This window comes from Carcharhinus amblyrhynchos, chromosome 15 (genome assembly GCF_965287045.1).
Source record: "Carcharhinus amblyrhynchos chromosome 15, sCarAmb.v2.hapA, whole genome shotgun sequence".
Taxonomy (NCBI): Eukaryota; Metazoa; Chordata; class Chondrichthyes; order Carcharhiniformes; family Carcharhinidae; genus Carcharhinus; species Carcharhinus amblyrhynchos.
The window spans coordinates 5,117,469-5,132,235 of record NC_137338.1 but is presented as its reverse complement, the minus strand read 5'-3'; the positions used below and the strand labels follow the sequence as shown (position 1 = coordinate 5,132,235).

At 46.5% G+C, this 14,767-nt stretch overlaps 1 protein-coding gene across 4 annotated transcripts in view; it reads left to right on the top strand.

Moving 5' to 3' along the window:
- The window catches only part of nrip1a (nuclear receptor interacting protein 1a), a 109,410-nt gene that overhangs the window by 52,740 nt on the left and 41,903 nt on the right, over positions 1-14,767 (top strand). The window lies entirely within an intron of this gene.

Below are 14,767 nucleotides of genomic sequence, written 5' to 3'. Positions count from 1 at the left end.
GTTTGTGAGTGAGTCTGTATGTTTGTATGTGTGTGCATGGGTGCGTGTGTGTGTGTCAGTGTGAGAGTGTAGGTGTGTAAGTGTGTGTTTGTGAGTGAGTCTCTGTGTGCGTGGGGGTGTGCACGTGTGTGTGTGAGTGTTTGTAAGTGTGTGTGTGTCTGTGTTTGTGAGTGAGCCTGTGTGTGTGTGGGTGCGTGTGTTAGTGTGTGAGTGTTTGTGAGTGAGGGTGCATGTGTCAGTGTGTGTGTGGGTGCATCTGTCACTGTGTGAGTGTGTGTGTGTATATGTGAGCGTGGGTGCATGTGTGTGTCAGGGTGTGGGTACGTCTGTCATTGTGTGTGTGTGTGTGTGCGTGTCAATGTTAGTGTGTGTATGTGTGCGTGAATGTGTCTGTGTATGTGTGCGGGAGTATGTGAGTGTGTATGGTCTGAGTGCGTGTGTCTGAGTGTGTGTGTGTGTGGGTCAATGTGTATGTGTGTGTGTCCATGTGTGTGTGTGTGTGTGTGTGTGTGTGTATGTGTGTGTGTGTCAGTGTGTGTGGCTGTGTGTGTGTGTGTATTTGTGTGTGTGAGTGAGTGTGTGTGTATGTGGGTGCATGTGTCTGTGAGTGTGTGTGTGCGTGAGTGTGTTTGTATCTGTGTGTGTGTGAGTGCATGTATGTGTATGTGCATGTGTGTGAGTCAGTGCATTAGTGTGTGTCTGTGTGTGTGCGAGCTTGTGTGTATGAATGTGTGTGTGAGTGTTCGTGTGTGTGAGTGTTCGTGTGTGTGTGTGAGTGTTCGTGTATGTGTGTGTGTGTGTGTTCGTGTATGTGTGTGTGTGTTCGTGTATGTGTGTGTGTGAGTGTGTGTGTGTGAGAGAGTGTGTATGTGTGTGTGTGAGAGAGTGTATGTGAGTGTGTGTGTGAGAGTGTGTATGTGAGTGTGTGAGAGAGTATGTGTGTGTGTGTGAGTGTGTGTGTGAGAGAGTGTGTATGTGTGTGTGAGAGAGTGTGTATGTGTGTGTGAGAGAGTGTGTATGTGTGTGTGTGAGAGAGTGTATGTGAGTGTGTGTGAGAGAGTATGTGTGTGTGAGTGAGTGTGTATGTGTGTGTGTATGTGTGTGTGTGAGTGTGTGTATGTGTGTGTGTGTGAGAGAGTATGTGTGTGTGAGTGAGTGTGTATGTGTGTGTGTGTGAGAGAGTATGTGTGTGTGAGTGTGTATGTGTGTGTGTATGTGTGTGTGTGAGTGTGTGTATGTGTGTGTGTGTGAGAGAGTATGTGTGTGTGAGTGAGTGTGTATGTGTGTGTGTATGTGTGTGTGTGAGTGTGTGTGTGAGAGAGTATGTGTGTGTGTGTATGTGTGTGTGAGTGTGTGTGTGAGAAGAAGTTTCAAGAGACCGTGTAAAGGGGATGGAGGGAAATAAGACTGGGAGGAGAAATGAGGAGATCCGGTCCTCTGAACCACTCACCAATGCCTGAGTGCACTCGGCACCGGCACTAAACTGGTTAAGAGCGACAAAGAATTAATTTTAAATCAAGAAGGAAGGGGGAGTGCAGTGTGGAGGAAGGGCACTAAACACAACAACCTCTGAAGAGACTCCAAATGTCCTTCACTTTACTCTCAAGGTTTGTGTCTGGTGAACGCAGAGTGCGTCTGTCTGCAGGCAGCACAACCCTCGCTGTGCTCCTTATGATGCCACAAGGTCAGCGTAACCCACCTTCAAACTTTCAGCAAGAACACAGACACACACACATGCACACGCACAGACACACACACACGCACACACACACATGCACACGTGCACACATATACACACAAGCACACACACACAAACACACACGTACACATGCATGCACACACACATCGAGGGGAAAGGAGGAAGGTGCTGATAGGCAAGGAAAAATAAACAAAGGAGCAACAAAAAGGAAAGGGAAGGAGGGAAAAAGTGAGGGGCAGAGAAGAGTGAAGAGAACGAGGGGGCAAGGTGGGGGGAGGAGGAAGGGGAGGAGAGCGAGAAGGAGAGAGAGACTGCATGAGAAAGGGAGGGGGAGAAAGGAGAGGGGCAGGAAAAAAATCAGTAAATCAGATAATCAACCAGGCAACACTGCTGTCTTTGCCTGTGTCAGAGAGAAATCTCTCTGTGTTTCCTGGAAGAATTAGTCACAGAACATCTGCAAGGACATCTATTATTTAATTAATAAAATATGCAAATAATGCTGCTCAAACACTTCAAAAAGGCTTTGTGTTCGACTGAGAGGATTTCAGATCTTTTGTTTTGATGAACACCAGACTTATATTCACAAATACATGGACACAGTCACATACAGGCAGACACAAACAGTTGGACACAAACAGGCACACACACACAGACACAAACAGGCACACACACACAGGCAAACACAAACAGACACACACACACACACACAGACAAACACGGGCAGACTCATAGGCAGACACACACAGGCACACTCAACCAGGCAGAGACACATGCACACAGACACACACGTGCGCAGACACACAGACAAACATAGGCAGACACATGCATACAGACACACAGACAAACACAGGCAGACATACACACACATAGACACGCACACACACTCACAATCACAAGCAAACACAAACAGGCAGACATACACACAAACACACACACACGAGTAGACATATGCACATAGGCATGCATGCACACAGCATACAAACATACATGTCAAGTCACATGGACGCACAGGCTAACACAGGACATGCTCACACTGACAAAAATAGACATGCAAGGACAGACATACATCCAGGTGCATATACAAGACAAAGAGGAACTAGCAGATGTACGCAGATATAGAGTAACACAAATACCGCTATTTGAAATATGAGTACTCCTTTATCAGCTCCTCATACTCTGAATGTATTTCTGCAATGATCACTTCCTCCCAATTTGTGAATCCAGTTCCTTGTGTTGCCAAGTAATCAGAGTTGGGGCTGCTTCCTCCTTTGTGCCATTATCCAATGTACAGAAATTCTCTCATTTTCTCCCAATCTTTCATCATGCTCCCACTTTTCCCACTGCTCTCCCCACCCTCCATCTCTCCCTCCCCTCACTGTCTCTTTCCTTCCCCCTCTCTCTCTCTTACCTTCTCTTTCCCCCTCTCTTCCCCCCCTTCTCTTTGTCCCCTTCCCACACCTCTCTGTCTCTCTCCACCTCTCTATCTTTCTCTGCCTCTCTCCCACTCTCCCTCTCTCCCCCCTTCTCCTTCTCCAAATCCCCTCTCACTCTCTTTTCTAAGCCATCTCCTCAATCTATCTCTCTCCCTCAAACCTCTCACTAAATCCGCTTCCCCTCCCAACACAATATGCCTTCCCTCCTCTTTAAGCTGGAGATGAAGAAGAATTTCTTCTCTCAGAGGAATATCCACCTTTGGAATTCTCATCTACAATGATCCACAATCTAATGCAGGGATGAGCTATACAACAAATGGCAGAACCATCAGGAGTATAGACACACAGAGGGATCTGGGTGTGTAAGTCCACAGATCCTTAAAGGTGGCAACACAGGTGGAAAAGGTGGTGAAGAAGGCATATGGCATGCATGCCTTTATTGGTCAGAGCATAGAGTATAAAAGTTGGCGTATGATGTTGCAGTTATATAGAACGTTGGTTAGGCCACATTTGGAGAACTGCATCCAGTTCAGGGACCAGAAGGATGTGGAGGCTTTGGAGAGAGTGCAGAAAAGGTTTACCAGGATGTTGCCTGGTATGGAGGGTCTTAGCTATGAGGTGAGATTGAATAAACTAAGGTTGTTCTCCCTGGAAAGACGGAGGTTGAGGGGTGACCTAATAGAAGTTTATAAAATTATGAAGGGCATAGAGAGGGTGGACAGTTGGAAACTTTTTCTCCAGGTTGGAAATGACAAAAGCAAGGGGTCACAAGTTCAAGTTAAGGGGGGGGCAAAGGTTCAATATAGATATGCAGAGATGTTTTTTCGCACAGAAGGTGGTGGGGGCCTGGAATGCACTGCCAAACAAAGTGGTTGAGGCAGACACGCTGGGATCATTTAAGACTTATCCAGATAGCCATATGAGCAGACTGGGAATAGAGGGATACAAAGGGATGGTCTAGTTAGGAAGACATGATAAGCCCAGGCTTGGAGGGCCGAAGGGCCTGTTCCTGTATTTGTCCTTTGAGCAGTGGAGACTGGATCGAGGAGTATATTCTGGACTGAGTTGGTCAGGTTTTTGTTGGAGTTGAGGGAGATGGGTGACAGGCAGGATGTTGGCAGGAGAGTCTAATTGGGGCTTCACTGAGTGGCAGTTTGCTGCATGGGTTGAGTTGGCCCCTCTGGCTCCTATTGCTGTGTGGGACAATGGGAAGAGAGCTGATGCACTGGGATTCTCAGTGTTGTGAGGGTTAAGCAGGTGGCCGTATCTGGTTTCTAATTCAGGCTGTGTCAGCTCCAGCTTGTGGGCGGCTTGTTAGACCAAAAGGAAAAGTGACTCTTCTTTCAAAAAGAAACTTAGCGTAATTACTGTCTGCAGCTGGTCTCCCGTTTAACAACAGTGAACTTTTCCCTACAATCTCTCGCTTTGTGTGCCAGCTATCTGAATGGCATATCGTTCCTTTTCCTGAGTGTGTGTACGTGAGTGAGTTTGTGTGTGTATATGCATGTGTATGTGGATTGGTAACTGTGTACGTGTATTTGTAGCTGTGTGCATGTGTACGTGTATTTGTAGCTGTGTGCATGTGTGTGTGTATTTGTAACTGTGTATATGTGTGTGTATCTGTATGTATGTGGTTGTACAGCTTTGTGTATATTTGTGTGTGTGTACGTGTGTGTGTGCCTGTGTGTGTGTGTGTGTGTCTGTGTGTGCATGTGTCTATGTCTGTGTGTGTGTGTCTGTGTGTGTGGATTTGTCTATGTCCCTATGCCTCTGAGTCTCCTCTCTCCAGCTTGTTCCCAGCCTGATGAAATGCTGCCGGATTCCAAGGCAAGGGCACCCTGACCCATGCGACCTTGGCGAGGGAGTGGGAGGGGTTTTGTGTTGGAAACAGAAAGTCTGGAGGTCACCAGGGGTTGGAGGTCGTGAGAAGGTGGACATTCTACCAGGTACTTGATGACACGGGTCACATGACTCAGAGTGTGTTGACATGGTCAATATTTCAAGGGCATTATTTTCAGCAAGGAATGCAGTTTATGAAAGAGAGATTCTTTCCTCTACTCCCTACTCTGTCCCTCCCTCTATCTTACATTCCTCCTCCTCTCCCTAACATACTGCTTCTGGAAGAATGGAGGGAAGGGTCGGATTTTCACTGTAGCCTTCAGCTCTTCCATTTAATCACACACACACACACACACACACACACACACACACACACACACACACACACACACACACACACACACAAACAAGAAACAGCCCAGGAATTGAAAGGCCCTTCACTGAGTTCCAGACATGGCTGTGTGATATCTGTTCCTTTGTAAGCCTTTGTCACATTATCTTGTCCCCCAGACTTGCAGGATGTCATCTAATTCTCTCAGCACCGAAAGAAGGGAAATGTCAGCGGGAAAAACGATGATGAATTATCCCGGCAAAGTAGACAAACTTGTTAATTATTTGTGTTGGGAAGATGAAGGAGGAGGTGGTATCGGTGATGGAGGGAGAGAGAAAGAGAAAGGCAGATAGAGAAATCAGTAGTGGTGAGAGAGATAAAGAGATAGGGAGAGATAGATGTAAGAGGAAAGGGACAGATAGAGTCAGTAACTGGTCATGTTGACCTTGCCTTGATTGTATTTAGTAGCAGCTTTGTGTGTGTGTGTGAGTGTGTGTGAAAGTGTGTATGCGTGTGTATGTGTTTGTGTGTGAAAGTGTGAGTGTGTGTGAAAGTGTATGTGTGTGTGTGTGTATGCCTGTGTGTGTGTGAAAGTGTGTGTGTGTATGCCTGTGTGTGTATGCCTGTGTGTGTGTGTGTGTGTGTGTGTGTGTGTGTGTGTGTGTGTGTGTGTCTTCTCTCTCTCTGTCTCCTGGTGAGATTTAATCTCTTGCCCTTGAATGTACACGCTGGATTAAGAGGGAGCTATCCTATCTTTGGAGATGCGGGGCAGGATTTTACAGCCCTGCTCATCCCAAAACTGCAAAATCTCACCCGAGGTCAATGGACCTTTCCATTGTCCGCCCCTCACCCGCTCCGATCCCCATGGGGTACGGGCGGCCGGTAAAATTCCAGCCGTGATCTTTTCCGTGTGTTTTTTGTCAGTGCTGGTGGTTGGGTCGGAGGAGAGATAGTCTCCGTCTGCCCTGGTCACTGCAGCCTCACCTCGTGAGCTGGGAATGAGTGACAGACCAGTTAACATCAGGGTGTTCCCACTCCCACTCTCTGTGACAGAGGCTGAGAGGAGACCTGATAGAAGTCTACAAGATTATGAGGGGCATGGACAGAGTGGATAGTCAGAAGCTTTTTCCCCAGGGTGGAAGAGTCAGTTACTAGGGGGCACAGGTTTAAGGTGCGAGGGGCAAGGTTTAACGGAGATGTACGAGGCAGGTTTTTTACACACATGGTGTTGGGTGACTGGAACTCGCTGTGGGGGAGGTAGTGGAAGTAGATACAATAGTGACTTTTAAGGGTTATCTTGACAGATACGTGAATGGGATGGGAATAGAGGGATATGGCCCCTGGAAGGGTTAAGGGGGTTTTAGTTCAAACGGGTAGCGTGGTCAGTGCAGGCTTGGTGGGCCGAAGGGCCTGTTCCTACACTGTGATTTTCCTTGTTCTTTGTTATCCTTATCCAGGAATGTGAAAGGAAGGTTAAAATCTCCTTTGTGCCGGCAGGAATTGATCAATAATAATAATAGCCTCAGAAATGGGAGGGGGAATAGGCCATTCAGCCCATCGAGCCTGCTCTGCCATTCTGTAAAATCATGGCAGATCTGATTGTGACCTTCCAGTCTGTCCCCACCCTCACACCTTCCGCCCCACCCCCTCACCTTGAATGTATTCAACGACTCAACAGCCTCCACTGCTCCCTGGTGAAGAAACGAACGACCCTCTGAGAGAAAACAAATCCCCTTCATCTCTGCCTCAGATGGGAGATCTCGTGTTTAGGAACCGTGCCCCTTGGTTCCAGATTTTCCCCAAGAGAGGAAACATCCCCTCAGCAGCCGCCTCAGACCCTCTCCTGCTTCAGGAAGATCACCGGGATGAGAATAGGCCCAACCTGCTCAGGCTTTCCTCATAAGATGATCCCTTCATCCCAGGTCTCAGCCTGGTGACCCTAACTCTGAAATGCTCCCAATGCAAGTATGTCCCTCCCTAAGGAGGCTATTGCAGAAAACACGGAGGTATGGGGATTGAGGGTGATTTAGCAGTTTGGATCAGAAATTGGCTAGCTGTAGGAACAGAAAGAAATCCCACAACACCAGCTTAAAGTCCAAACAGGTTTATTTGTAGCAAAAGCCGCAAGCTTTTGGGACCCCCAGCCACCTGACGAAGGGACAGGCTGTCCCGAAAGCTTGCGGCTTTTGCGACAAATAAACCTGTTTGGACTCTAAACTGGTGTTGTGGGATTTCTTTCTGTTTTACTCCAGCCGGCATCTCCACATCATAGCTGTAGGAAGACAGAGGGTGGTGGTTGATAGGAAATGTTCACCCTGGAGTTCAGTTTCTAGTGATGTACCGCAGGGATCTGTTTTGGGGCCACTGCTGTTTGTCATTTTTATAAATGACCTGGGCGAGACCGTAGAAGGATGGGTTAGTAAATTTGCGGATGACACTAAAGTGGGAGGATTAGTGGACAGTGCGGAAGAATGTTGCAGGTCACAGAGTGACATAGATAAGCTGCAGAGCTGGGCTGAGAGGTGGCAAATGGAGTTTAATACGGAAAAGTGTGACGTGATTCACTTTGGAAGGAGTAACAGGAGTACAGAGTACTGGGCCAATGATAAGATACTTGATAGTGTGGGTAAGCAGAGAGATCTCGGTGTACATGTGCATAGCTCCCTGAATGTTGGCGCCCAGGTTGATAAGGTTGTTAAGAAGGCGTACGGTGTGTTAGCTTTTATTAGTAGAGGGATTGAATTTCGGAGCCGTGAGGTCACGTTGCAACTGTACAGAACTCTGGTGTGGCCGCACTTGGAGTATTACGTCCAGTTCTGGTCGCCACATTATAAGAAAGATGTGGAGCCATTGGAAAGGGTGCAGAGGAGGTTTACCAGAATGTTGCCTGGTATGGTGGGAAGGTCTTATGAGGAAAGGCTGAGGGACTTGAGGCTGTTTTCGTTAGAGAGAAGAAGGTTAAGAGGTGACTTAATAGAGGCATACAAGATGATCAGAGGGTTAGATAGGGTGGACAGTGAGAGCCTTTTTCCTCGGATGGTGATGGCTAACATGAGGGGACATAGCTTTAAATTGAGGGATGATAGATGTGGTGATAGATATAGGACAGATGTCAGAGTTAGGTTCTTTATGCAGAGAACCTAAGGGCGTGGAATGCCCTGCCTGCAACAGTAGTGGATTCACCAACATTAAGGGCATTTAAGTTGTCATTGGATAAACATATGGATGATATTGGAATAGTGTAGGTGAGATGGGCTTTAGATTGGTTTGACAGGTCGGTGCAACATTGAGGGCCGAAGGGCCTGTACTGCGCTGTAATGTTCTATGTTCTATGTTCTAATTAAGGAGACTCAAATCATGCTCCAGTCCTCCAGAGGTGACCTCACCAAGACCCTGTACATTTGTTGTATATTGACAAAGGAGATCATTTGGCCCATCATCTTGGTGCTGGCTCTCTGAAGGAGCAGTTCTCCTTGTGCCACTCTCTGACCATCTCCCTGGAAACATGTAGCTTCGCCCTTTCCAAATAACAATCAGATTCCCTTCTCTATACTTATCTTTCATTCCCCTTTTCAATAAAGGCTTCCATTTTTTGTCCCAATTACTTGCTGTACCTGCGTGCTAACTTCCTGTCATTCACGCACAGTGGAATCCCAGTAAGTGCAGAAGGAGGGCATTGGGCCATTCAGTCAGCACCGACTCTCTGACAGTTTATTTTACCCAGGCCCTCTCCCCAACCCTATCCCCATATCCCACACATTCACAATGGCCAATCCACTAACCTACATGACTTGGGACACCAACAGGGAACTTAGCATGGCCAATCCACTTAAGAATAACACCCAGATCCCTCTGTACTGGACTATTGTGCAATCTCTATCCATTAAAAGAAAGTACACTTGAGGTTTATTTATTAGTGTCACAAGTAGGCTTACATTCGCGCTGTAATGAAGTTTTACTGTGAAAATCCCCTAGTCGCCACATTCCAGCACCTATTCAGGTAGACCGAGGGAGAATTTAGCATGGCCAATCCACCTAACCTGCACATTTTTGGAGGATGGGAGGAAACTGGAGCACCCGGTGTAAACCCGTGCAGACACGGGGAGAACGTGCAGACTCCACACAGACAGTGACCCAAGCCAGGAATGGAACCCAGGTCCCTGGCATTGTGAGGCAGCAGTGCTACACAGCAGTGGCAGGCATTTATGGAGGTATTTCTTCACTCTCAAGTAAGATATGTTCCATTAAGACAGAAAGACACTAAGCGAAGGCTGCATCATTTGTGGCTAACTGAGGAAGTTAAGGGCATATCAAATTGAAGGAAAGGATAACAACATTCTCTGCCCTCTTACCTTTTAATCTATTTTCCAATTGCACTTTAGCCAACTCTGTCTTCGTATCCTTGTGGTTGTTTTATTTAAATTCAAGACACTTGTTTCAGACCCAAATTTCTCACCCTCAAAATGAATGTGAAATCTGTCATGGTATGATCATTCTTATGTAGAAGCCCCTTTACCAAGCGGTTATTTATTAATCCTGTCTCATTACAGATTGGCATGTCCAAAATAATTTGTTCCTTGGTTAGTTCCAGAACGTATTGTTCTAAGGAAATGCCCCAAATGCACTCTATGAACTCATCCTCCAGGCTACCGTTCAAATCATCCAATCTATACAAAGATTAAAATCTCTGTGCTTACTGCAGCACCTTTCTTACAAGACCCCATTATGTCCTAAACGTGGCTACCTTCAGGGAAACTATAAATCACCTTCACCAGTGACTGCTTTCCTTCATTGTCTCTTATCTCTACCTAAACTGATTCTACATTATGATTCCCTTAAAATACAAGTAACCGAGTATATGAATTAAGATCAGGATTAGGACACTAGCCCCTTGAGCCTAGTCCACCATTCAATAAAGTGGAGATGCCGTTGTTGGACTGGGGTGGGACACAGTAAGAAGTCTCACAACATCAGGTTAAAGCCCAACAGGTTTATTTAGAATCACGAGCTTTCGGAGCGCCGTTCCTTCATCCGGAAGGTTGATAATTATAACCTCAACTCCATATACCCTGATAACCTTTCACCCCCTCCTTGCTTACCAAGAATATATCTACCTCTGCCTTAAGAAATATTCAAAGCCTTTGGCTGGGGTTTTCCAGTCGCGCTCGCGCCAACACAGGAAAATCCTGCCTGACGTCAGTGGACCTTCGCGAGGTCCGTGTCCTGCCCGCTACCATCCCCTTGGCTGGCAGAACAGGAAGATTCCGCCCTCTGCCTCATTCACATTTTGAGGAACAGAATTTGAAAGTCTCACAACACTCTGAGAGAAAATAAAATACTCTTATATGGGGGACCCCCTTTTTAATAAACAATGGCCCCCTAGTTCTAGATTCTTCCACAGGAGGGAATATCGGACGGGATTCTCAGGCCACGCGCACCCCAAAACCAAAAATTCCCTCCCGAGATTAATGGACCTTTGAATGGTCCATCAAGATTTCTGTCTTGCCCAATACGATTCCCACGGTGGGCGAATTTCGACCATCTTCTCCACATCCACCCTGGCAGTTCCCCTCAGGATCTCCAATGTTTCAATCAAGTCACCTCTCATTCTTTTAAACTCCAGCGGACACAAGTCTGGTCTGTCCAACCGTTCCTCATCAGCCCATTCCAAGTATTAGTCCAGCCAAACATCCCTGAACAGCTTCCAACATACTTCCATCTTTCCTTAAATAAAGAGAGCAATACTGTACACAGTACTCCAGATATGGTCTCACTACTACTCTGTATAACAGAAGCAGAATCTTCTTGCTAATGTAATCACCCTGCAATGAACAATAATATTCCATTAGCTTTGCTAATTACTGCGCACACACACACATTAGTGATTCATGCACTGTGACACCCGGATCTCTCCATATCTCAGAGCTCTGCGATCTCTCACCATTTCAATAAAATCCTTTTTTAAAGTTTACCTGCCAAAATGGGCAATTTCACATTTCCCCATTCACCCCACTATCCATGTCCTTTTGTAGGCTTTTTCACAAGGACTTCCCCACCTATCTTTGTGGCATCAGCAAATTTAGCATCCTCATGTTTGATATCTTCGCCCAAATCATTCATATAGAATAGAATCATAGAATCCCTACAGTGCAGAAGGAGGCCATTTGGCCCATCAAGTCTGCACCAACCACAGTCCCACCCAGGCCCTATCCCCACAACCCCATGCATTTACCCTAGCTAGTCCCACTGATGCTAAGGGGCAATTTAGCACGGTCAATCCACCTAACCAACACATCTTTGGACTGTGGGACGAAACCAGAACACCTGGAGGAAACCCAGGCAGAAATGGGGAGAATGTGCAAATTTCACACAGACAGTGACCCAAGGCCGGGAATCAAACCCAGGCCCCTGGCGCTGTTAGGCAGCAGTTCTAACCACTGTGCCACCATGCCGTCCGATAAATTGTATAGATATAATTTGTAAAGAATTGTGGCCCCAGCATCGATCCGTGGGCACTCTACATGTCCTGCCAACCAGAAAATGACCTATTTATGCCAACTCTCCTTCCTGTTAGCTAGCAATCTTTAGTCCATGCCAGTGTATTGACCTCTACACCATGAGCTTTATATTTTGCAGTAATCTTTGCTGTAGCACCTTATAAAATGCCTTCTGAAAGTCTAAATACAGTACGTCCACTGGTTCCCTTAATCCACAGTACATGTTACTTAGTCAAAGAATTCCTGTAAATTGGTTAATTTAATTTTCCATTCACAAAACCCTGCTAACTCTGATTGAATTTTTAAAAGTTTCCTGCTATAGCACACAGTACTAAGACACTCAGCCTGTTACACACACAGTCAGTTCCTAATCATAGAATCCCTACAGTGCAGAAGGAGGCCATTCAGCCCATTGAGTCTGCACTGATCACAAGCCCACCCAGGGCCTAACTCCGTAACCCCACATATTTACCCTGCTAATCCCCCGACACTAGGATCAATTCACCATGGCCAACCAACCTAACCTGCATATCTTCGGACTGTGGGAGGAAACTCACGCAGATACAGGGAGAATGTGCAAACTTCACACAGACGGTGACCCGAGGCTGGAATTGAACCCGGATCCCTGACGCTGTGAGGCAGCAGTGCTAACCACTGGGCCACCGTGTTTTACAACCCTCTTGAGTGAAGGAAATTTGAGTGAAGGATATTGAAATTTGAAGGATATTGAAATTTGAGTGAAGGATATTGAAAGATTCACAATTTTCATTTTTAGACTGATATCTTATTGGTGGGACTGCTATCAATCTGTGAGGGCATGTGGGGGGATTTCTCTGTACTTGCAGCTTCCCAGAGAGAGAGCTGGAACAAAGGGGGGACAGAGTGTTTCATCTCATTACTCACTATCTATGCTGATGGACCTGTTCCCTGCTGCTGATTTCTCCTGTTCTCCTGTTCTCACCTGTTACGCTCCACGTTGTGACCCCACTTTCTGTATCCTGACTCTGCTGTGGTGGAAACCTCCAGGATTCTGGAGTACTCTTTCTTTGTGCTTTTATGAGATGTGGGCATCGCAGGCTGGGCCAGCATTTGTTGCCCATCCTTAATTGCCCTTGAACTGAATAGCTTGCTCGGTCAGTTCAGAGGGCAGTTACATGTCAACCACATTGCTGTGGCTCTGGAATCACAAGTAGACAAGACTGGGTAAGGATGGCAGATTTCCTTCCCTAAAGGACATTAATGAACCAGATTAATCCAAATTAGCAGTTTGGATCAGGAATTGGCTAGCTGATAGGAGACAGAGGGTGGTGGTTGATAGGAAATATTCAACCTGGAGCTCAGTTACAAGTGGTGTACCTCAAGGATCTGTTTTGGGGCCACTGCTGTTTATCATTTTTATTAATGACCTAGATGAAGGTGTAGAAGGATGGGTTAGTAAATTTGCAGATGACATTAAAGTTGGAGGAGTTGTGGACAGTGAGGATGGATGTTACAGTTTGCAGAGGGACATAGATAAGCTGCAGAGCTGGGCTGAGAGGTGGCAAATGGAGTTTAATACAGAAAAGTGTGAGGTGATTCACTTTGGAAAGAGTAACAGGAGTACAGAATATAGGGCTAATGGAAAGACTCTTGGTAGTGTCGACGAGCAGAGAGGTCTCGGGATACATGTGCATAGCTCCCTGAAAGTTGGCACCCAGGTTGATAAGGTTGTTAAGAAGGCGTACGGTGTGTTAGCTTTTATTGGTAGAGGGATTGAATTTCTGAGCCGTGAGGTCACATTGCAACTGGACAAAACTCTGGTGCGGCCGCACTTGGAGTATTACGTACAGTTCTGGTCGTCGCATTATAAGAAAGATGTGGAAACATTGGAAAGGGTGCAGAGGAGGTGTACCAGGATGTTGCCTGGTATGGTGGGAAGGTCTTATGAGGAAAGGCTGAGGGACTTGAGGTTGTTTTCATTAGAGAGAAGAAGGTTAAGAGGTGACCTTATTGAGGCATACAAGATGATCAGAGGATTAGATGGGGTGGACAGTGAGAGCCTTTTACCTCGGATGGCGATGGCTAACACGAGGGGACATAGCTTTAAATTGAGGGGTGGTAATTATAGGACGGATGTCAGAGGTAGGCTCTTTACTCAGAGGGTAGTAAGGGGGCGGAATGCCCTGCCTGCAGCAGTTGTGGACTCGCCAACTTTAAGGGTGTTTAAATGGTCAGTGGATAGGCATATGGATAACATTGGAATAGTTTAGGTTAGAGGGTCATTAGATTGGTTCCACTGGTCGGCGCAACATCGAGGGCCAAAGGGTCTGTACTGCGCTGTAATGTTCTATGTTCAGATGGGTTTTTACAATTAATGATGTAGTTTTATCATGATTGAGAGTGGTTTTATATCCCAGATTTATTAATTTTAATTCCATCAGACAATTTGGTGGGACTTGAACCTATAATCCCCATGGAGTCAGCAAGGGCCTTTGGATGACTGGTCCAGTGACATTATCCATATGCCACCATGTCAGCCATGTTGAGAGAGTGGCAGAGCTGCATGCATTGAAGCTGGGATCATTCCCATTCCTGTGCCCTCTCCTGTTGTTCACTCAGTGGTCCAGCTCTCTGACTGAGCCTCTCGTAACCTGTCCAAATGTAGCAGACATTTCCCCATTGAACCCTTTGCTTCCCTTCTCTGTGTTGTTGTCTCTGGCATTGCATTTACGAAGCATCTTCCCCTTCCAATGGGATGCCACAGTTGGGGGTCCATGGATTGAATTGCTGTTGAGACAACGTCACACTGATTTCATAGAATCCCTACATGCAGAAGGAGGCCATTCTGCCCATCAAGACTGCACCAACCACAATCCCACCCAGGCCCTGTTCTTGCAACCTGACATATTTACCCCACTAGTCCCCTGACACTACGGTCAATTTAGCATGGCCAATCAGCCTATCTTTGGAGATAAAAACAGAAGATGCT